Here is a 22,360-nt window from a genome sequence, read left to right on the forward strand (position 1 = left end):
CAAGAGGGCAAACCGCATGCGGGGGTGCATCAAACACAGCACAACCAGCCGGCCAGAAGAGGGGATGATCCCGCTGTATTCAGCGCTGGTGCAGCCTCACCTGGAGTACTGTGTGCAGTTCTGGGCCCCACCATTTAAGAAGGATGTGAAGGTCCTTGAATGCGTCCAGAGGAGGGCAATAAAGCTGGTGAAGGGGCTGGAAGGAATGTCCTACGAGGAGCTGCTAAGGACACTGGGTTTGTCTGGTTTGGAGAAAAGGAGGCTGAGGGGCCACCTCATTGCTCTCTACAGCTTCCTGAGGAGGGGAAGTGGAGAGGGAGGTGCTGATCTCTTCTCCCTGGGATCCAGTGATAGGACGCATGGGAATGGGTCAAAGCTGTGCCACAGGATGTTCAGAGTGGACATTAGGAAGCATTTCTTTACCGAGAGGGTGGTCAAACACTGGAACAGGCTTCCTAGAGAGGTGGGTGATGCCCCAAGCCTGTCAGTATTTAAAAGGCATTTGGACAATGCCCTTAAGAACATGCTTTAACTTTTGGTCAGCCCTGAAGCAGCCAGGCAGTTGGACCAGATGATTGTTGTAGGTCCCTTCCAAATGAAATATTCTATTCCTATTCTATTCTATTCTATTCTATTCTATTCTATTCTATTCAACATCTCAGTCCCTTTGTGGTATTCGGAACCCAACAGGACCAGGTCTTTCTAGTCATATCATGAAATACTGTTCTTCGTTAAATCTCTACCACCTTTTAGGATTTTACCCTAAGATCCTTATCTACCCTGTTTTTGTAAAGAAGTTGTTGGGCTGGAGAATAAATACAGGCTTTGGCGTTCCTGGGGCATCTTAACTTCTGGTTTCAGATTAATTTTTTTCTTTGTTTGAATTCAAACACTATCTCATGATGGAGCACAGAAGTAGATTACAACATTTTATTTCAGACATGTTGAGAACAGTATCAGGCCCTACATAAGCAGGCATTTGTCTGAGTTTTGCCACATTGCTTTGCTTTTATTGGCCTTAAATTTACTGATCCAAATTCAATCCAGGCTCTGGAATATTCTGAGTGACTATATGGCAACTTTCCAACAGTGCTAGTCTGAAGCAAAGAAAGGCAAGATTTGTTGGGAAATATAAAATCCTTTATTGGGAAAGTTTGGAATTAGCTTCTTGTAAGTAAAGATACAAACAAACAAAAATGTAGGCCCTTGGAGAATGTCCCCTGTCACACTTTCAGAGTTGGATATCCCAAAGTTTAGGCCCCTAACAGGAGCCAAACTTTGTCTTCAGCCTTATAAATATCTCATCACCGGAGGTGAACAAGTGGCAGACATCATCTTTGCAGAATTGACAAGTTACCCAAATGTGGACATAGATATACAGGTATTTATCTGACCTTGTTCCTACAGTGTCTGAATACTGCATTGTCTTTAAAGAATTTGTCTTCGTAGCATCCTTATGAGGTGAAACATGCAGCTTTGCCTACTTTACAGTGGGGACACTAGCACGTGGGGCCCTATGGCCTCATTGCAAGCCTTTAAAGGCATTGAGGTAATTGGAAACAGCCAGCTGGGACTGAGAGGGAATTTAGGTCAGGTGAATCTACGACTTGCCTAAATGAGAGATTTTACAGGTTTTGAAACATGGGGACATTACAGCAACGGAGTATTTGCGCAGATGCAGCCGTATCAGCAAAATGTGTGCCTTATGCAAACGATCCCTCCAAAGCCAAACAAGACACGGCAATAAAAGCTGGCAGAAGCCTCTAGCCCATATGCAGTTTTGCTGGGCTATTTTCTTCACCTCCTAACCGACCAGCAGAGTTATATCAAGATGTCGTTGTCCCCAGGACAGCTGTCCCGGTGTTATGGACAGGCTGCTCCGGGGCCAGCTGTGCAGGGGGAGGATGCCCTGCCCTGGCTGCTGAGATGGCGGGCACCGTGCCGCTGGGCCAGGAAAAGGTACTTTTGGTAGCAAGCGGCTAGTTTTCTCAAGCCTTACTTACAGAGGCTTCACGTTTTGGCCCAGATCAAACATGAAGTTTCCAAGGACTCGGAGGCAGGTGTCCAGCTCTTGGCACTCATGCTGATCAAAACTTTTCACCACACTGGATATGTTTCAGGCTCCAGCCTTATCAAACTGGCTAAGTGTTTGTCTCCAAAATGAGTACTGTACTGCCAGACCTCTTGGAAGACTTCTAATAGCGCTTTACCTTTTTTTTTTTAAAGTATAACAGTTGTCTTAGTTTATCGCTTTTTTGGCAAATGTTAATGAGGCACGTGTTTCTACGCATTAAACATGTAGTAGCCCAGCTATAAGGGATGGGCAATACTTATACATATGATGTGCAAATACTTATCAAAGAGCAAAGTTACACATTAGACATACAAATGATAGGATTATTAAAGTAGAACTTGCTGTAACTTATTGGGAGTGTATTACTTTGTGCTTAGAAAATGTCTGTGCCATAACCCTCTTGGCAGCTACGACCCGGTATCCATCAGAGAGCGCAATGCTTCCTTGCAGTCCCTGCTCAGCTGTGCCTTAAAAGAGAGCTGCTACTTCTGAATGTGAAACTTATAAAGCATGTGGTCGAGTCCGCATTTCGAGACTGCATTTCTTCCGATTGCCACGGGATAAGACAAACCTTCAGGGCTCACAGACCCTTAGTTAAAGAAATTAAAACAGCTCATGAAAGACAGGATTGTATAAACAGAGGCTGAAGGCGCTCTGTTTGAAATTAGGCCAAAGCAAACGCCGCGGCCAGCTCTTCCTTTCCCTTCGGTTGCCTCTCCCCCCTTGGCGCCGCTGCGAGGGACACCTTTGCCAGACGGCTCCTGACCTCCCCTGTGCCCCTTTCTGACCCCCAGCCGCTCAGCTGGTTTTAATTGCCGAAGGCCGCCACGAGGTCCTTCAGCGCGTACTTTAGTGGCTTCTCTCCGTTTCTTCTGCTGGATATATTTAAGGGCCTGCTCAGCCAGCTGCTGGACGTGCCCCTGCGCCTCTTGCCCCGTGAGCCTGTTGGGGAGGGAACTCCGCAGCCATCGTCTTTCGGATGGGCATGCAAGATCCAAAACTGGTTCCTGGGGAAAGGATATTTCACTTCTCAAAGATAATTTTTGTTTGCTTTTGGTAACGCTCACAAAAAAACCCGAATGTGTTAGAACACATTTTATATTAGACAACAAAACAGATAATCAGTTTGGTGACATCTGAATGTTTTTGTCAGCTACTAGGGGCTGAAAGCTGTTAGAAAATCATTTGCAAAATAGCTTTTATCAAAGTAGGACAAGCGAGACTACTTAATTGCAAAGAAGAGAATAGAGAAACAAAGAAAAGGTAAAGCTCATACCACCCACCTCCATAAGCAATTCCTTTGAAGTTAATCACAACCTGGGAACTAGGGTTATAGGTGTGAATATAGTACCTGATGGTAGGTGCGGATTTCCCGTCCTAAGATTGGAGGGAGCACTAGGGTAATTGATTCAATGAGATTTAAAATGAGATTACATGGTCTGTTGTGTGTTAGGGCTGGAGGATTTCTCTGTTAGACTGCCTAGCAATATTTTTAAATTCATCTTTCCTATGGTGCCTATAGATTTCTGGTCTTTTTATTTTCTATTTCTTTGCAGCATTCACCTAATCAATCCCTAATGAGCAAAAAATATACTTAATATCATCACCAAAGGGATTCAAGATTCTGTGGGCAAAACTGTCAAATCATCTGGAGGATATGAATAACAAAATCTCATTACTTACAGTGGAAATTGAGCAGTCCAACCACATAGAAATCTGATCCTTTAAAAGTATTTTTTGCTGAATGATTTTATGTCATTATCCAGGAACACAGAGGCACGACATACCAGCTTTGTTTTCGAGCTCCTAGTTCACTGCACACAATATTAGGTCTATTTAACCAGCGTCTATAACGGTTATGGCTGCGAAGAAAAAGGCCAATGTCTGAGCAGAATAACAGGTGCAGAGCACCTGGAACAGTAGCACTAGGACCAGTGAACTGCCCTATTCATCCCAGTGAGCCCAAGGTGTAGTTTTACGGTACAGCTGAGCCACTCGACGTGCAAACTGCTCACAAACTAGCCTTGCTCTCCTCCTCCACCATTTCCTTTGAGCCAGCTCTGGCGTCTGCTTGAACACGGAGTAAGGCAGATCAGGGAAATGGCACAGAAGAAAACTTGCCTTCCAACCCACCTCTACCCCTTAAAAGAGGGAAGAAGAGAGAAAAGACTTTTCCATGAACTGAGAGGATGAGGAGAAACGGCTTTGAAATCTGTAGCCTGCAAATGTAAGAATCTGGCAAGTTATTCCTCCCCTTAGGTACGGCTCAGTATATGATTAAAAAGCTTCTAGTCATAAATACTAGTTACCTTGTTAAAGACCCCTGAGCAAGCTCTGATGGTGCTAATATACCTATGCTGCACTGGAACAGGTCCCAGAAGCATGTTAGCCAGGGTAGCATTTTGCTTCTCCCAGCCCCAGAGCCTTCCTCCAGTGAGCAGCCTTGGACAGAGGGGAAGAGGGATGCAGGATCACGCTGACATGGGACCTCGCTTGGGACTTTGCTTCCTTCTGGGCTGGCATGGAGGTCACTATGCTGCAAGGGCATTTTGGGGGTGACACGCTGTACACTGCAGTACCCTGAGAGGCTTACGCCTGTGATCTTCTCCTCCTCCCCAAACCAGAGTACCCACCGCTCTCCCGGGGAAATAGTCATGCTCATTCCCATATTCACCCAGTCAGGAGATGTATGGGCATCTCCTGGGTGAATATGGAATGAGCATGGAAAGGACAGGGCAGGACTGGACTGGACTGGATTGGACAGCTCTTTTTGGCACCCTTAGATGGGCTAAAGCCCATGAGAAATTTCTAATGTGCGCAGGCATGTGTTCATGGCGTAACTATGCCAGCAACACCTTCTAGACTGGACTGGCCTGTTTAAGGACAATCAGCTTCCAATGTGGTGTCCTACGTTGCTGTCATTTAGGAGGCCGATTGCCCCTATTTACTTAAGACCCAAGGCCAATGGGCCAACAGAGTCCCTGGACCAGAGTCCTAGGAGAGTAGGGTGTGCACGACTTCCTCATTTCAGAGTCTTATATGGGCAGAAAATGGGAGGGCTCCACTATTTCCCCCCTAACTTACCCTTTGGGCTATCTGATAGGAAAGTTTTGCTTTTAAGCTCAGTTATAATCAGAATCAATGACCCACCAAATAATAGTGTGAGACTTACTTGTCTCTATTATAAATGTCCTATTTCATCTAGTCATTTCACCACAGCATCTTCAGGAAATCAAATGCTGAATGAGAAGCAGCTGGCACAGGCTGAATCTGGTAGGAATGCAGTGATTCTGGTCAAGACTGAAAAAGAGAAATGCTTCAAAAAGTATATGGTACATAAATGTTATCTTCCCTTGCCTCTATCTCTGCTCATGTCAGCACACAGGTCCTAAGTCATGCTAATCCCATCATCAAGTTTAGAAAATCCTTACAGCATCAGCAAAATATGCCTTTGACTTTCCTTGCAAGCAAAGATCTGATCTCAAACTCCTTCATCATTTTTGATGCTAGAAAAGTGGGGGCAGTGGTGAAGAGTCTCATTCTGGCACAAAAATGCAGCCTACCTGTGCTGGCAGCTGCAGATGTCCCTGCTGTTCAACCATCTCTTTGTCTTCCAAACACCGCTGGTCAAATTTCAAAATTTAATCTTCACATTCCACCGTCACCTCAAAATCCGCCTATCTCATTTCCCAGACTAATGATATAAGACCTAAAGAAAGCATTTTTCTTATCAAAAGGAGTTTAGTTCTCACAAGCAGACTGTGGAGTAAAGTTTTAGTAGTTAAAACGGAATTAATCTACCCTTAAAGCATTCCTTATCATTTCCTTTTGGACAAAGATTTTCCCCTTTAATATTATGTGCATATTTTCATTACCATAACTCCACTTTTGCCCACGGCAGAAAGAGAAGAAATTTCCTGAAGCACAAACAAAAAAATAAGTTCAAGCATGATTTCCTTAAGGGAGAGGCAAAGCACAGTGAACTGGGGCCTATTTACGCTCATAAATCTGAAGAAAGCCATATAAGTTCAATACCATAAAAATCCAGGTATCCTATAATATTTTCTATCAACAAAAAATATGAAAGCATCATATTTTGATCTGGAGGCAGACAGTGCTTTACAGGAACATGAGACCAGGTTTCTGTTTCAGGAAATGGGAGACCAATTCTACACTAAGTTGATGTAAAATGATGGGTATGGTGGTAGATAAGCAGAATAACAGCATACCTTAGCTTCTTTACAAAGAGTAGAGTCTGCATTTTACTTATTTTCAAAAAGAAGAAGCATTACTAGTTTATATGTCTTTTCTGGCCTATGCTGTATGAATTAACCAATTTCTGTGAAAACAGGCTGACCTATTTTCCAGAAATGCAAAGCATATTGAAAGGAACCCGTCCCAGGCATTAGTGTTAGACACTGTCCAACCCACGCTAACATTTTCAAACAAAAACAACCATTGTCAGGTTTTTTTGTGCTTTTCCTGTTGTTCATTACTATTGAAGCAGCAGCTTTCCTAATGAAGAAATCAAACTGGAATCCGACACTTCAGAGTCAGAGTAGCTGCAGAGCATAAAACGATAATGAAAACAATATCCTTCGACCAGAGTTTCACATGTGTTAGCGGTTACTATCGCCGCCTTTCTCAGTACTGCCTATCTACATAATCATGGTCTGCAAAGCGAGTTCAAAGGGCTTTTCTACGTAGGAAGCCACACTGCTTCAGTTACAGCACAGCACATCCTTGCATGGACGCCCAGCAGTTTAAAGCTGAAGAGAAGACCTCGACTTGCTTCTGTCCTACAGAAAAGCAAAACTTGGCTAGTCCACACAGAAAGATGGACCAACACTCTTCTGTTGGCTTAGCTGCTTAAGTATTTTGTCAAATCAGTATTAAATGCTCCAACTAATTCAAGAATTCTCTGGGCCCCAGATTGCTTGTCCTGCTGTTATTTTCTTTTGCAGGTGTTGCTATTGCTTGGCTGCCACAGGCAGGATCATGGGCTGAGCAGGCTGTAGGGCTGATAGGATACAACTATTCTTATATTCATGTGGTGGTACAACTCTGTATTTAGACCAGGGATGAACACTTGGCTCTAATCCCATAAATTGTACTTTGCCATTAACTTCAGGTGGCCCAGGATTTCACCTCAGACCTTTAAAATCAAACAGTGCTGACTGGGAATAAGTTTCAATTAAAATATATATATATTCTAGCACAAGAATGTTAAATAAAGGAGCAGATCAGCCCTATCCTTTAAAAATCACCACTCTCAAATCAATTCTGACCCAAACTATCCCGCATGAAAAAAAGTCCCTCAGATGTTTCACTGGCAAGTTAAGTGAAGCAGACATAATAACTACCATGCTGTTTCTTCTAGAAGTCCCCTAAAATCCATTGTGCCGTTAGTGAAAAGCCGATGGCTTGTGCTCCCTCAGCTGGCTGATTCATGAACATTTCCCAGAGCTATGCTATTACCAGTGGCTGAATTTTCTGCAGCTCGCTAATATCTTTACGTGTGCAAAGATATTTGTCTCTACAAAAAAAGCTTACAATAGTGATAGCAGTATGGTGGGGAGAAGCAAAAAGACTGACTCTTAGGGCTCTGCGTATTATCTTGAGTTGTCTGACAGCAGTATTGAAAGATAACAAATGAAAGCAAACATTGACTCTTCCTTCTCATTTCCACACACTTAATTAGACTTTACCCTGACAAAACCCTATACTTTAAATAAACAACATGAACCTATAATTCTGTGCTCTCGTATAGCACTTCATATGAGATTGTAATTAAGTCAGGAAAATAGTGTTTTCTACTATGGAATTCCCTAAAGCATTTTTTTACTGTTATTTTTACTGGATTTTTATTATTTAAGCATTGTCCTCTCAGTGAAAAGCACGCAGGACTGACCACATGCTCTCAAATACGCAGCCTGTGGAATCCATTCACTGTAATAACCCAGCGTAGGCTTAAATAGACAAGGAGCGAGCTTCTCGTCCACCCAGCTGTGGTTCGTTTGAGGTTTTACTTGGGATACCAGGAAATTCCGTTTTGTCTCTGTACCAGTTTTTTTACCATGGAAAACTATTTGCCATTATCTTTTATTCAATTATTTCCTATACTTATTACTTTCTCTTCTTTGCCTTCCTTTGTAGGCAAATCTAATTGAAATGTGGTAGGCCTACTTTCTCTTACTAAGTTACAGTAAAAATAAAATGCAGCTTCAGCATGTTTAGTGAAAATATGTAATGAAGTGTCAGCAAAGGAAATGTAATAATTCTTTTTAATTTACACCTTTTGGGTAGATTAAAGCATTACATGCTTTCAGTGTAAGTGGAGGTTTTCTTTAGATGCCACGCAGAAAAAGAAGAAAAAACAGGGCTTCTAGGAACTAAATTTCTCCAGTTGAGCAATTCTTCCATTATTTGTGTTTCTTTATAAATAGCCAGGTATATTACAGGTGTCTTTCATGAAGAGCTGTGTTGGATTGTTTGGTCCTTTTTTTAGTAAGGACCTGATATTTTCCTGTGCTGGACAAGTAAGTTGAAATAAAGTCACAGAAATCTAGTTATTCCATTTACCCATGCAAAACTGGCACTGAAAAGTGCTTCTACAAGAGCAGCTTGTTCATATAACACCAACCTAGAAAAAGTAAGCATCTTTTATTTTTTTTCCATATCTGAGGTACAGGTAATATTCCACAGAAATAACACAATGTTTTGCTTGTAAGCGATTTGGTACAGGACTTAGAAATCAAATTAAGAAAACTTTGCAGGTGCAATTGAATTGAGAGGAATGTAGCCGTCTGCCAGACATCCCTAGGGAGACTGATTCCTGATTCTATTTAATTCTAAAGTTGTCTTTAAATTCATGAATAAAGAATTGAAAGGTCTTCAGAAAGGACTCGGATTCTTTTCAGAGTTTCCTGCAATGCCTTGAATCAAGGATAAGGCTAATTTGGGGCAGGAGAATAATACAATGTCAAAGTGAATTGAGTGCAAGTTGATAAAGGAGACAAAGTAGCAGCCCTGGCAAATGAAGAATGTATTTTTCCCTGGGTCTGTCAAGGCAGCGGTGATACCAGGCCATGGTCAGATGTGTCTCAGCTTCTGCCTGCAGCTCCTTAAGGAGCTTCAGCAGGAGACATTAGCTTCCAGCCAGCCCTGCAATGTGAGTCAAGGCGATGCTCAGGGTGCAAAACGTGATGGTTCATGGGGTGAAGGCCACAAAAAAGCTAGCCTTCAGCTTTTCACCTAGATTTCTATCAGCATTTTTAAGGTGGAACAGCTGTACACCTGTACACCTCTAGGCCACCCTTGCACATAGTCACATCACAGAGTTTCTCTAATCAGAGAAGGAAGACCAGCAGAAGTTTCCAAGAATACACCTTCCCTATGGAGTGAATGATGGAAAATAAAAACCTTTCAACTGGTAGAAAAAAATTGTTTAGAGGAAATTATTTCCAAAGATAATGTCTAGCAGCACCTTCTAGCAAGCTTCCAGATGAACTCCAGGACTTGGTTACAGGGCAATTTACTAATTTCCAAATACGGTTGGGAGCCTAGCTTTACAAATCCACGTTTCAGGATCCAAGCTTGTCTAACAGCAGGAGCTGTCGCCTGTTCTACCAAAATGGGAACCCGATGAAAATCTGATAATATTGTAAAAGCTCCAATGATGGTTTCATGGACTTATTGTAATAATGCATCCCACGAAGGAGCTAAAATGAAAAAAAATCTGTTCCAGGCAGGTCTCTAATCTTAAAGCATAAATCCAGTGAGTAATGAAACAGTAAAGCAAAGCTTTATCTAAAATTTATCTATATTAAGTTTGGGGAAGTTGGTTAATAATTTATCTCATATACTTTAAAAGTAACGGTAGCATCCACTGATAGACTGCTTCTCTGAAGTAATTTTCTGAAGGAACTGTGGAGAAATGTATATAAATAAGAAAGATGTATGTGACTACTCTCCCTGTGAGGTATACAGAGGATTTACATCCACCCTTTTGTCAGGTGACCTTTTGCTAATCTGGTAACAAAACTGAGATATGCCAATAGAAACCTTAAGAAGCGGACTCTGATGCAGAGAATTACATTGCATTTCAAATGCTTCATATTTACCTAAGAGAAGGAATACAGGATTTACAACAGAAAATCGTTCCTACCCCTCTTTACCATAGGAAGATCCTAAATCTTCCCTTTCATCATTCTGCTCACTGGTCTCTGTCACTGAGTGTAAGGCAACGAAGATTTATTTCTCAAGCTCCCAAGTAATTATAAAGTAAGATAGTTTCCAGGGATTGGGGGCAGTGTTATCCAAAGTCATTTCTCCAGTAACACAGAAATCATTTTTCTGGTAGCACAGAAATCACTGGAAAAACTGGGTAAAGGTACTGGACTATAAATAAAAATACAAATCAGGCTTATATAGGAAATGTTCACCCAATTCAAGCAACACATTTTAAAGTACATTTACTTGAAATACTCAGCAGGGTTCCATATAGACTTTGCAGGACATGATTGTTTGGATTGGTAGTCTTATCATTAGAAAACTCATTTTGCTAGGTTTATGGCACTTTAAAAGATACAACTGTCTCTTTACTTGGTGTTGAATATTTAACTCCAGCCTGAGCAGTCGTCTCATCCAGAATTTACATAGTTTCTGGGAAATGCAGCCAACACTAAAGGACATCACAGGTCACAACATTTCTAAATTGACCTTTGGAGACAGCAATTTTTTTGCAACGAGATGATACTTAGAATTTCCTGGCTCATTTGAAGGAAATTTGCATGGTGTCTATGCAAGCATTAAAGTTGAACTAAGTTCTGTTTTCTTAATTCTGTATCTAGCCAATAGATATCACTCAGTCGCAGTGGAAATGGGATATGACAGTTTTCATCTGGTGAAGCTATAAACAGCGTTGTTGAAGGAAACAGATCTCTCCTTTCAAGAAGACAGAGAGGGAAGTGTAGCTGGCTTTGGCTTAAGCCCTGGCCATACAGAGGGCTGCTTTCTCTCTGAAGTGCTATATGTACCTCCCTGGTTACCAAGTAGGCAGGAAACATGTTTAAGGTTGGAGAGAACAGTCCTGGGGTTATCAGTGAGAAAAGTTGGTTAGTCCTGGAGCAACCATCAGCAACGACTGAGTATTTAAGTGAAGGAATGGAGGGCATAAAGCTAAAAATGGCCCACCAGCCCTTAATTTCCTGTAGCTAGACATGCCTTCCTGGAAATTTTAAACTTGCCTTTGCTTTCCTCTTGGTTCTAGGGAAAGGGACTGTATTAGGGAGGGGGGAAGATGCCTGAAAAAAATGTGAAACCTATAAAGAGACAGCTGAAATCAGTTTTCTGCACTAGCATTTGATTAGCTGTTCTCCAGCTCTAAACCCCTGAAGCTAAAAGAACTAAAAAACCCAGCCATAAACAATGAACGCTTTGAATTAGCTTCTCTTCATATGTCATGCGAGAGGAGTGACGTGCCCACAGTGAATAGCCACACAGAAGGTCAGCCGGAATCTGCAACTAAATCCAAGGGTGGAAACTAATAGCTAAAAGCATCTTCAGGACTCTTAAGAAAAGACGCATTAAAATCAAGACATTTGTTACTTAAGCAAGTAAAACATTTGTTGATGGAGGAGGACACCCACAATGTAAACCTACCTGAACATATGGTGGTGCTGGGGCTCCAAACTCTGTCCCCATGCAGCCCAATGCTTCTGACCCATTTCCTTCAGCATTCAGCCTCCCCTAGGATCACATCTCACTGCTCAGGGATGCAAGAAGACAACAGACCTAGAGGAAAGTAAATATATCTAATACAGAAAATTTAATCCATCCACTAGAAGATTTTGTTCCTCAAAACACCAGTAAAGTATCGAAACAAGAGGTGACTATCTGCTTCAACTAGGAATGAAAAAAAAAAAACAAAAAAGATCTTACTAGTTGATAACAAGCTATCCATTCTGAAGAAACCATTAACACTCTGAAATCTCAGTCTTTTTCTGAAAGCCACTCAAACAGGCCTGTGAAGATCCAGGCTTCAAGTCCACAAGTAGACTTTTCACACAGTGTGTTTATTTAAACAAAAAGATCAAGGCAGATGCTTGCAAGCGAGCCAGGGGAGAAATTTTTTGTTAAGAAAAAAGGAAGCATTTACAACAAGATGGTAGGAGAAGAGCTTAAAGACATAACCCAGACAAATCTTAGGAAATTTTTTTCCCAGAGACAACCTATTCCAAGTCTTATTTGTGGGAACCAGGTATTATGAGGATGAATTATGAGGCAAGTGATTTTTCTTTTACCATTTTGAATCATTATTTAACTATCCACCATTATTTTTCCCTTAAGTTTTCTATTTCTGATTTTCTTTCAGTTAATAATTTATATTACAGGTATTACAGACAATTTGGTGCCCCAGAGAGATTTCTTAACACCAGTGATTATCACTAAAAGCAGTAACTTCTTCATAGCCCCTTTTTACATAAATTTCTTTATAATGTAAAGGATTAAAATATGAACTGAAAAGATTTTAGAAGTTGCCCAGGAGATGTTAGCAGTACCAGCTTCTGGGAATCCAGAGGGCAAGTGTTTAAAAAAGAGAAATAATATAACCAAGGAAGCAGCATTTACCTGTACAAAACCCTTCCCACATCACCTTCATTTACTACACATCCTGTTGCATTAGCATAACTAAAGTTAACCCCAACCTAACAGTAAAAGAAAATCTAGGATACGTGAAAAAGAAAAGCCTGCTCCTAGCTCATCATCAATAACCCTAGTTGTGGGGTTTTGCTCACTTTTCCTTTTACCGTCTAGGAATATGACATCATGCTGCTTCTTGAAATTAAAATAAATAAATTATACTTAGAGCCACTAAATTTTATAGAGTCAAGATACACTTGCGATTTTTCTCATTTGGCATTCTACACAAGCCCAAGAAGAAGGGAAACAATATTTCATTTTATCAACCCTTTTTTAAAAACCAGAAAGAAAACCCCAAACTGCTTTGGGTCACCTGTGAATTTCTCTCTACTCCTTGGCCGTTATGCTCACCACGCTCAGGGAGCGAAGAGTCTTCCAGAGGCTGCAGATTTGCATAGCTCAGGGTGGACTTTTTTTTAAATATAATTTCTCTAGTAAGAAAGAAAATGTATGTTAAAGTGAAGTTGCTCATTTAGCCAAAGAGGTGCTCAAAGAAACGGTGAGATGGTTATAAATAGATGTGTACTTTCATAGATGCAAAAGCATATATGCAGCTGCCATTTTCCCCGTGCATGCACATGGTTCAGAAAGCTCTCTGTCTCCAAAGGTTTCTTTGTGCCTTAAGAGCCTATTGCTAAAGGGTAGTTGGCAAGTACAGACCATTTACTTTCAGGTATGAAGGGGAGGAAATACGTATTCAGTGTTTGCACTTACAAGATTATCAATGGAAAGCACAGAAAACCTGGATGTACAAGGAAACTTGTTTATTCACTGCTAACAGGTTTTATTTTGTCAGCCCTGACTCTTTTTTGATAAAGGCATTTTGCTATAAAAACACTACTACAGAACAATATAGTAGATGATTCCTGCCATCCCCAAAAGCTAGATGTTTCCCTGTTTCCCCTTACATGTGCCACTAATTTCAGTGGCACGTGTAAGAAACAGCTGTAATACCAGTGTTATAAAATGAATATGGCCATGGAAAATGTGCACAAGAGGCACAGCAGCTACTGTATTTTCCCAGTATGTTCTGTATTATAAGTGCTGGACCCTTTCCATTATAAGACCTGTTTTCAGTTGCCCCATTTCAGCCACATTAAGTTGAAATTTTGCATGCCAGTGTTCTGACCCAAGACAATTTAGGGGAGAAGATTTTCGGCTCTACTTGTTCGATCGTTTCCAAGTCATCTTAAAGCATCCTGGTGATTTTCCCTTTAAACAGGTCCTGTGTTTCTGGCCTTTGGAGCAAGTACTTTGGCAGGATGATTACTCTGTCCATGATGTGCCAGAGGGGATGAAGCCGATGTGAAAAGGAGTGAGGATGAGAGAAGATGGGATGGTGGATGGGGAAGAGAAAAAGAGAATACACAGGTGGTTGGGATGAGGACGATAGAAGCAGTCCTTCTCCCTGCTAAGGCTGGATATGGAAGTGTCTTGGGATGGAGAACACTAAAACTGGAGGAGAAACTGCAGGAGGGAGAGCTTGGGAAGGAGGTAGCAAGTGGGAAGGGGAAAAGAACAGACAAGGAATGATGCTCCGGGGAAGGTGGAGGTGGCAGAGCAAAGCCTGTGAGAGCAGCTGAGGAGCCCAGAGCATGCTGATACGAGACTGGGAGCACCAGGGGGAAAATTTCAGATGGCAGGCCTGGAAGCATTGGCTGGGTAAGAGAAATTATATTGGAAGCTGGAAAAATGGGGAGGAAGATACAAAGCCACGGAAGAAACAGGCCTGGCACAGAAACAGATGGGAGGGGAAAGATAGAGCAGAAGGTCAGACTTGGGGCTGGAAAGAAGTGTCAGAAGAACCTATGCCTCACTGGAATTAAAAATAGCTGCCTTTTAAAAGAATGTTTTTGTCACGTGAAGGGCTCAAAAGCTAGAAAGTTTTAGATTAAGGCTGCCTGTGTAACCCTAGGTCAGTCTTCTTCGGGGTATTTTTATCACAACTCTCACTCAGATTAGCAACTGTTTGCTCATCATTACAAGGAAATCAAAAAGAGGCTGAACAAGCCATAATGTATTTTGCTAAAACAACCACCAGACAAAATGAGATGTCTGAATTTCTTTCAGCTTTAGTTAGTTTCCTGTACAATGGTATCCGTTCCAAAACGCACCCAATACCAGCTGTATCAGAAGACAAATGTTAATTTTCAACAAGGGATATGAAACATTATGATTATCCATGTGCAGCAAAGAAAACACAAAGAGGGGATAATGTTGGTGAAAACATTTTTTCAAAGTGTAAAAGTAACAGAGAAACAGGCATTAGAGACTTCATTGCAAAGAAAATGCTCCAGTATACTCTAGGTAAGTGTAAGTCACCAATAACATCATCCTTTCCTGAAAATTATATACTAGGAAACAACCTGTATCAAACAACAAATAAGCAAGCAGCACACTGGAAGGCAGGCAGAAGCATATTGCAGGGACATCTATTTGCGGGCAAAATGTAACTGTGATTTATGTTGGAGGTAGGCAAAAAAATAGGTATTGCAGAGCGAGGAAAGTTTAACAGGATACAGAAAAGTACAGAGAAAATATTTAAAAGCATTATGAATATTTCAGATTTGCATCAATAGCCTATCTATTGGGACCATCAGGATTCAGGGCCACTATACAATCAGAAGAAAAAGTCCAGTCAGGAAATCCCAATATAAAACAGCAAGGCCAGAAGTTATAGGCAGTATGGGGCAGTACTAACAGGAAAGATTCAGGAGAAGGAAGCGTAGGCTAACTTTTCTTCAATTGTTCCTGGTCAAATTCACTATACTTGCACTCACAGGGCAGCAAAGAAATGTGAGTGCTACCAACACTGCTGTTTTCTCCCTTACAAATGTAACAGACTCTTCAACTAGGATTCCGCCCAGATAAGGATGCTCTTCAATACTTGAAGGCAGCCTATTTCAATATAAAGAAAACAGGAAATTCTGAAATAGTCTGCCTTATTTCCCAGAAACTTTTAAAACCTTCTAAATCCTATTGTCAATGGTGACCGAAGTATTTACAAGTTCCCTTTCCCATGGCCTTCTCTCAAAGTCTCTTCTGATAGCAAGACTTTGGAAGATGAATGTGTTTTAGAATCCACTCTTTCTTTATCAAGCAGCCAGAAGAACCAGAAAAGATGCAGTGAAATGTCATCCTCTTTTTTTAATAAACTGCATTCTTCAGCTTTTTAAATTTAATGGTAAAATACTTCATTTAAGGGTCGCTATTGATAAAGAGTTACAGTCAGAAAACGATGTTCAGTGTCCATTGAATTCTTTTGATGCCCCCTGCAGGCCATGCTGGATAGGAAGCCTAAATCCTCGTAGGAAAAAACCCTGTAGGTAGTATCAAAATACCTATTTTATTAAGAAATAGAGCTGCTTCCATTTTAGCTTGCCTCACGAACTTACTGATATGCAGTCCTTCCTGTTCCAACACGCACAAGCAAAATGCAAAACAGTTCTAGATTCCTTCTCGCTGACCTAATTAAGCAGAATAACGAAGGCTGATGGAGCAACGCAGCACGGAGATGTGGAACGCCAAATATGGGGGTAAAATTGGAGGCGCCTGCAGTACGTGAGACTCGGAGGAGTCTGCTCCATCCCTGTGGGGACATGCAGCTTTGCTGTTTTCTAACCTAAAGATACCAGTCTGTTGTCAAACGCTTTTGCCTCTGTGTGATAGTGACTCATACAGATGAGCAAACTTCTGAAATTAGTCAATGGCAGGGCTAAGGCAGAGTCAGTCACCTTCAAGAAGCTGAGGGCTTCTCATTGTGGTGGCTTCTCCCTACTAAATGTCCTCCAAGACTTCATAGTTGTCCTGGTTTCAGCTGAGATAGAGTTAATTTTCTTTATAATGGCTGGTATGGGGCTATGTTTTGGATTTGTGCTGAAAACAGTGTTGATAACACAGGGATGTTTTAGTTGTTGCTGCACTAGTCAAGGACTTTTCAGCTTCCCGTGCTCTGCCAGGTGCAGAAGAAACTGGGAGGGGACACAGCCAGGAGAGTTGATCCAAACTGACCAAAGGGCTATTCCATACCACATGACGTCATGCTCAGCATATACAGCTGGGGAAGAAGAAGGAAGGAGGGGACGTTCGGAGTGATGGCGTTTGCCTTCCCAAGTAACCGTTACGCATGATGGAGCCCTGCTCTCCTGGAGATGGCTGAACACCTGCCTGCCCATGGGAAGGAGTGAATGAATTCCTTGTTTTGCTTTGCTTGCGTGCACGGCTTTTGCTTTCCTATTAAACTGTCTTTATCTCAACCCACGAGTTTTCTCATTTTTACTCTTCTGATTCTTCTCTCCCCCATCCCACCGGGGGAGAGTGAGCAAGCGGCCATGTGGTGCTTAGTTGCCGGCTGGGGCTAAACCACGACAATAGTACCTGCCTGAGAGTCAGTCATTGCTGGGCTCTCTTCTCCAACTTGGTGCAGATTATCAGGATCCTTGGGGACAGATGTGATAAAGCTGCATTAGCTGGTTATTTTTCACCATTTTCCTTTTTAACCTTGGAGACTACACACATTATATATTTCTCATAACGGATCTATTTTGCCAGCAGTTTGGAAAAGACTGGCTTTCTGAGATGAAATATTCTACTTCAGGACTCAGGAGGAGGGAAAAACTGTAATCACACATCATTAAATGAATCACCCCACTACCCTAGCAGAATGTAACAGGATACAGCGTGCTGCGAAAAACCTGCTTTGGAAAGTTAAAATGACTCTTTCTTTAAAAACCAGGATCAATCACCCATCTTTTTTTGGAGAAAAGATAGGTAAGACCTGGAAGGCATGAGGCGAATATGGTGGGATAATTCCCAGCTAAAGAATATTAAAGGGGCAGATGAAAGAAGAAACAGAAGACAGAAATTTGTAAAGGATGTTTGTGAGATGAGTTGCAGGGAAGAGAATAGCACTGAGAATAGATAATTAGCAGTGGGAAATTAGTACAAAGGAATGTAAGGTTCTCATAACCTTTTTGTTCCTGCTGTCATCTGTTTTTTAGGAAAAAAAAAAAAAGCCCTCTGAGACAGGTCATCGAAGTTTGATGGACACATACAAGCTGATCTGGGACCATTATGGACCTCTTAAATCAACCTGTGGCAGTTTGGAGCCAACATGCAGCCGGTGAGAATATGATGGGTAGGAGAGAAAGGACACGAGGTGCAAGCGAGCCTCTCCAGAGGAATCGCTGCTATTATCTGGTCTCCATTACACAGATGTTAACTCCGAGCTATTCTGTGTGCTTGTTTGATAGCTAGTGTCTAAGGTATAGTGCTTTTCTTCTGAAATGTCATCTTCCTATTGCAAACAGTGAAAGAACGGCCATACTGAGGTTTGGGGGTGTGTTGTTTTGTTTTGTAGGGTTTATCTCTGCCAGCCTCTTGCATGATAACTCTGCCTTGGCAGAGAGTACTCAGAAAAGATTGCTGTTTCAAGTCTTGCTCAGTTTAGGGAAACTGGAATAACTTTTCACATTTATTCCTTGGAGGGGACCAACCAAACTTAATTTCCTTCCCAAAGAGCAAGAGGAAATTAAAACAAGTGTTTAAAAGGAGTGGAGTATATGCTCAAAATGTTTGTGAGAAAGTCAGTTTTAGTTAATGCACACACTCTCTATTGTGATAAAGCTTTCAAGGCATCATCTATTTTACTCATACACTGAAAATTCAATATATTTACAATTCAAAGCACTTCTTTGTGCACAACGTTGTTCACCTCAAGACTTGTTCTGATTTATTCTGCTAACTGAGGTGACAGTGCTGATTCAGACTTCTTCACACCACAAAGAAGTGGCTAGGTGAGGAAAAGCCCTGGGTTCAGCAGACAGTAATGGGTGGTTGTTCAGCTGCACAGGGTGCCAATGGGCAGACACAGGCCATTCAGTTTAGTCAGTCTTTCATTACAAGGCATAAACTGATGGACAGAGATTTCTTACCCATGATGAATGGAAGGAGAAGAATAAGAAGGGGATAGACCAACATCGCACATCCTATTCCCTGAGCAAATGTGACCATTTGGGCATCCACTTAAAGAAGCTGATCCTTTCTTTACAGACTGTAAAGAAATTGAGAATAGGGGAAAATCCACACCATCAGCACTTTAATTTAAGGTAAATGCCACGAAAGCTTTGGTTCCTGCTCCAGTCTGCGGGATGCCCAGCCCAGTATGCAGCGCAAGAGTTGCACAGTGAGCCCTTGGGATCCAGCTGAAACCTCCCCCGGGAAAGCGTGATCCAGGAAAGGTCCTGTCCCTCAAGCACATCACTGGACCACTGCAGTTATCCTCCTTACCCAGCCTGGCTCCGACTGAGCACACATGAGTCAAGGTCCGGAAGGGGAATAGAAGTGATTCTCCCTTAACACAGAACGTGTAAAATGGGGGGGCGGTGAAGGGGGAAGGTAATTTAGCTTACTAACGATCTTATTTCTTCTGGCATGAGGCATTTCACTTGAGCTAGTTTTATAGGATCCTGGGTTTTGCTAGATATTTAGTAGTAATTTGGAAAATGTAAGCACTTTTTAACATGTTATGAGAGAGGATGAAAACGAAAACCTCTTTGGTTAATGTAAATTGTAACTCTCATGATTTTGTTTTCCAAATTTTTAGAAAGTTTTCAGAGCAGAGGTCTCATGTTTCCAATAATTCCTTTAAAAATTAATTGCTTACCAGTGCATTCAGCAATATTTCAAGCACCAGCACAGTTAATGAACTCTGCTGTTGCCATACGAGCAGTACATTAGGCTATATCATTGCAGTCTCATTTAATCTCTTGCTTTGATTCTTAATTCTTGCAGCTTCAGAAATTGGCAGTAACAGGGGCCTCCAGATCCCTAGTGAAGGCTAGGCAAGGAGTCTATAAAGTTGTTTTCCCTGTGTTGCCATTTTCAAAAGAAAGGGTAAGCAAGAGCAGCTGCCCTGGATCTCCTCTTGATGGCTTGCAATCCTTCATCTCTTTGAACACAGACCGCTGCTGACTTCTAAGGTCCCACGCCAGCTCAGCAAAGCCAGCAGAGCTGTTGCTTTAGACACTGTCATTTAATCATCCAAGGTAGGAAAACGTATCACAGATTTGAGACAAAAAAGGAATTTGCTGCTGTGCTTACTTTGCTTTGCTTAATGGTCTATCATGTCATTCCATTTTATCCCTATCTTAACATGGTATGAAGAATCCTCTAGGCACCCTTTATCTAATATCTCCTGCAGAACAAATTGCTTTCACTTCTTTAAGTTGTTCTCACTTTCACAGTAATACAGCAGAGGAAAAGAAAGTTTCTGATGACTTAAGGCAGGAAGCCGATAACGTGCCCTCCTGGCATCACTGAAGGAGAGGCGGAAAGCTTTTATAAACACATTTCTAAAAGGCAAGATCAGAAACAGTACATTGCAACTTCAGAAAGGCCCCAGCTACAGTTTGCATTTATGTCCTGAATGTCTTGCTCTCTGGGATTGTTCAGCTCTCAGATACAGATCTAAGGCTGCTTTTCCATGATATTACAAGCTAATTCTGAATTTTAAAAACAGCACTTCTAAAAGGTTTTATGTGATGATGTCACAATTGTTTCCCAAACAATGGGAAATGAGAATTAAAAAAAGCAGCAAAGACTAGGAAGGCTTCAAGCTCTTCAGGTCAGAGGTCTTCTTCTAGTGTGTACGCAATGCCCTACAAACCTCTGCTCAGGACCTTGAGACTGTGGGAATAATACTGAAGAAACATTTTAGCTAGAAAAAAATCCTGCCAGGAAAAGCCCCATGGGCTTGGTAACACCAAAACAGTTTTCAAATGTGTGTTGGTTTCAAATAAATATTCACCTAGTACACCAAAATAAGCTCCATCATTTTGACATTATCAAAGGAAAAAAAAAAGTCTAAACACAGTTTCATCTAAACCTCAAACAGTTTTTTTTGACTGGTCAAGAACTTCTAGCAAATGAAAGAAAACACATATTTTGTGAAGCTTGGCTTCAGATGTTATTCCAATAAAGAATAGATAATAAACCTTCCTTGAGGCCTTCTGACATTAGATTTGCAGAGGAAAAGAAGGAAGGATTTTTCCTAAGTTCATTTCTATTTTTACAAGGATTTAAACAATACGATAATGCAAGAGGATACCAGGTCCTGTAGAAGGTCCAACATTTTCACAGCTCAGGGTTCAGGAAAAGGTAGTCCACAGAGGCATGTAGTTCCACAACAACACATGCGCAAAGCTGGCAATAAAAAAGAAAACCTGCTGTTCGTTTGAAGACAGGATCTGTGGTGAGGTACAGCTGTTAGAGCTAAAACACTGCAAAATAAGCCAGCTAACCAACATCACAAGTTTGCACCCACACTCTAACATGTCCATTCAAGGCTTTAATTGCATTTATAACAGAGACCAGAAAATATGCTACAGGAGGGCTGGAACAAAGACCAGCTTCTGTGACTAAGAGAAAACAGACATATGTGTGCTAATTCAAAGGGCCAAGAAAACTGTGTGAGATTGGAGAGGATGGGAAGGAAGGTGGCAACAGCCTGAAAACAGTATTAATACGGCTCTGTGAATAACTGGTAGTCTTCTGGAGATTGCCTGAGTCCTGGGGAAAAAGAGAAGGAAAAGGTATTTGTTACTGCTAAATGAAAATCTGAAAGAACTATTTGGTGAGCAAGGTCACTCGGTGGTTTTGGACACAGGATAATCCATTCCGCCTCAACCCTTTTGGATCTGAATCAAGAGAAACAATCTAAAGAAAGAGTTGGAGTCACACAGTTGCTGGTGCTGTTGAAGTGACTCATTAGTTAAAACTCCAAGCCAGCAGAAGAAAGTGCCAGATTTTATTGATTCTCCCACTTTCAGAGACTGAAACCAGTATTGCTTGTTCCTCAGGAGAGATCCGGTCTGATTTTCCTGCCCATACGAAAGGGCTACAATACACAGCACTGAATGCTCCCCTGCTCTAAAATAGTTTACAAAGGAGTATTTAAGTGAGAAAACAAAAGTCAAGGTTTCCTCTCTTAACACCATGGAGCAAAGAGACGTCCCAAGGAAAAGAAAGAAACACAAGAACTTCTTCACTCATCTACAACTCTAGTTTACTGAAAATCTTCACGATTTTACAAAATATTGTAGATGGAGCCTCATTCGTACAAAGGCTGAACTGTATCACAAGCAAAGCTGTTTCTCTCATGTTGTTCTTCATAGGTTATGCTATAGGCCTAGACAGGTTAGGCAGAGGCCTTGGTTAACCAATGGATTAATTTGGGTTCAGCAGTTATGTTGGAACAGAGCTGTTTTGTGTTTCATAACCTATTGCAGTATTCGTTGGGACTGTAAAGGCTGTAGCAGAAGTAAGTTGGTGGTTACACCTACAGATATTTCTCAACCATAAGAAAAGGATGGGCTTAAACTGTTCCCTCGATCTGCCTTTCCATTTTTAGCCTTAAAGAAAACCATTGCAGGAAAAAGCAGTTGAATTGCAACATCGCTAAAATCTGAGAAAAAGCTGCAGTTTGCTCCCGCGTCTGGATTAGTGGAAGTGATTCAGAGCCCAGCGGCAGGCGTACAGCTCTCCCTCCCTGAGCTCCTTGCAGCTGGGTGTGCAGGACAGGAG

General features: G+C 41.6%; 1 long non-coding RNA gene across 1 annotated transcript; it reads right to left on the reverse strand.

The window, feature by feature from the left end:
* Positions 1-1,146: 1,146 nt before the first annotated feature.
* LOC142405534 (uncharacterized) lies at positions 1,147-21,110 on the reverse strand. Its single transcript, XR_012774223.1, has 5 exons — positions 20,886-21,110; positions 11,738-11,869; positions 5,247-5,783; positions 3,758-3,936; positions 1,147-3,081 (listed from the first exon to the last, which is right to left on the reverse strand). It is a non-coding gene; the product is annotated as an uncharacterized LOC142405534 (long non-coding RNA).
* Positions 21,111-22,360: the final 1,250 nt, after the last annotated feature.

The sequence above is a fragment of the Mycteria americana genome, chromosome 2, assembly GCF_035582795.1.
Source record: "Mycteria americana isolate JAX WOST 10 ecotype Jacksonville Zoo and Gardens chromosome 2, USCA_MyAme_1.0, whole genome shotgun sequence".
Classification (NCBI taxonomy): domain Eukaryota; kingdom Metazoa; phylum Chordata; class Aves; order Ciconiiformes; family Ciconiidae; genus Mycteria; species Mycteria americana.